Below are 2,165 nucleotides of genomic sequence, written 5' to 3' on the forward strand. Positions count from 1 at the left end.
CAGAATATTCAAGTCACAAATATGACCTTGAAATTTGTCATTCTTTAACCCATAAATTTCCCTTCCAAGTCTCCAGGATTACCAGCAAATTGTTTGACTCACACAAAACTGCAGAAGAGAAAGCGGAGATGTCAGGTCCCCATGTTTGACTCACACAAAACTGCAGAAGAGAAAGCGGAGATGTCAGGTCCCCATGTTTGACTCACACAAAACTGCAGAAGAGAAAGCGGAGATGTCAGGTCCCCATGTTTGACTCACACAAAACTGCAGAAGACAAAGCAGAGATGTCAGGTCCCTATCTCAGCATCGGAAGTGTTGAGTTTGCAGTTAAGTTCGGGTGACAGTTCTAGGCTGGTGATCAGCCTAATCATAAACTTTACACAACAACTCAAACAACTCGTACAAACAGAACCCCTGCTCTACTCGCCCGAGGCAGGGAGGGTTATTAGCACCGGTACAGATTGACTGGAGTCAGCAGGAAGCAAGGCTGTGATCGGGGATGGAAATGAGCTGCAGCTGATTGGTGCTGCAGGGGGATGGGAGATGCTTTATAACATTAACAAGCACCTGGGGGGGGGGGCTGCATGTAGGTAATGAGGCCTGCAGGTTACTGTGCGTTAAATAAAACAACTCTCTAGCATTCACACAAGCACTGCTACAGATAGGCAAGGTACAAATAAAGAATGTTTAAGCAACTTGTAACGTTACAAACACCGAAAAATGAGCTGCAGCTGAAGGGTGCTGCAGGGGGATGGGAGGTGGGGGAACTAAGTTAACGTTAACAGGCTTTAGAACAAGGACCTTGGGGGAGGGATACATGTAGGTAATGAGGCCCGCAGTTTACTCTGTGTTAAATAAAACAACTCTCTAGCATTCACACAAGCACTGCTACAGATAGGCAAGGTACAAATAAAGAATATGTTCAAGCAACTTGTAACGTTACAAACACCGAAAAATGAGCTGCAGCTGAAGGGTGCTGCAGGGGGATGGGAGGTGGGGGAACTAAGTTAACGTTAACAGGCTTTAGAACAAGGACCTTGGGGGAGGGATACATGTAGGTAATGAGGCCTGCGGTTTACTCTGTGTTAAATAAAATTCTCTAGCATTCACACAACCACTGCTGCAGGTAGGCAAGGCCAAGGCACAGATAATGAATATGTTTAAGCAAAACAAGTCGTGTTAGCATGAAAGCTCATTTGTGTACTAGGTAAATGACATTATTAAACAAAAAAAGAAAAACTAATAAGCCTTAGCAGTGTTACTGTTTGTCCAGTATAATCTCTCACTGACTAGCCTTCACAGCTGTTGAACTTAAAAAGTAATGGATTTAACGGTGTTAATGTAAGGATGTACATTTGAGACTTTCTTAGGGTAAGCATATTTCTTTTGTCATCTAAATCAAACTTTTCCCCATTTTCCCGACACTTCCTACAAGAAAAGATCAGGCCCACGATTAGCTACAATGCCACTCTCCAAAAACTGAAATATCCAGAAACAAAGACTAATCAAAACTCCTCCTTTTGGCCCTTCCTAGTTTTATTTTGTACCATTAAAGCCTTGTAACTGTTAGAACATAGCCCAGCCCACTGCAGTATTGTTGTAAAGTTTGTAAAACTTAAAAGCAGGTAATGTTTCAACTTCCAATTTTGGGCCTTAGTTCCTGTTAAACCCTGGAGAATTAAATTTGCAATGACAAAAATGTATAGCAAAGTTCAAGACAAGCACAGCTGCTGTAATTCTGCAGAATTCTGGTTTGAATACTCAGTAAAAGGTCCTTCCCACGCCTGAAGGGGCATATGGTGGTGCCCATCTCTGTTTCAGTAGCCCTGGGCCACACAACTATTGTCACAGTGTAATCACTACAGCAGGGGGCTAGCCCACTGGTAGTGGTGTGTGTTCAACTTTCATACTCTTTCCTTAATGCTGAGTGCTAAGCAGAAAATTTCAAAGCAGCATGTGCCATTTTTAAAGTCTATGGTATGACTCGGCCGGTGATCAAACTCACGACCTACCGACTGCAAGGCAAACGCTCTACCCATTCAGCCATTGCACTCTCTGGTGTCTGAATACTATGGTGGAGTATATGTGTGATGGATGTGTATGGAAGTGTATCTAGATCTGTGTGCCTGTCTGTATGTGTGTAAGTTTTGTATAATGTGTTCAGT

Source organism: Branchiostoma floridae, chromosome 6 (genome assembly GCF_000003815.2).
Source record: "Branchiostoma floridae strain S238N-H82 chromosome 6, Bfl_VNyyK, whole genome shotgun sequence".
NCBI classification, from domain to species: Eukaryota; Metazoa; Chordata; class Leptocardii; order Amphioxiformes; family Branchiostomatidae; genus Branchiostoma; species Branchiostoma floridae.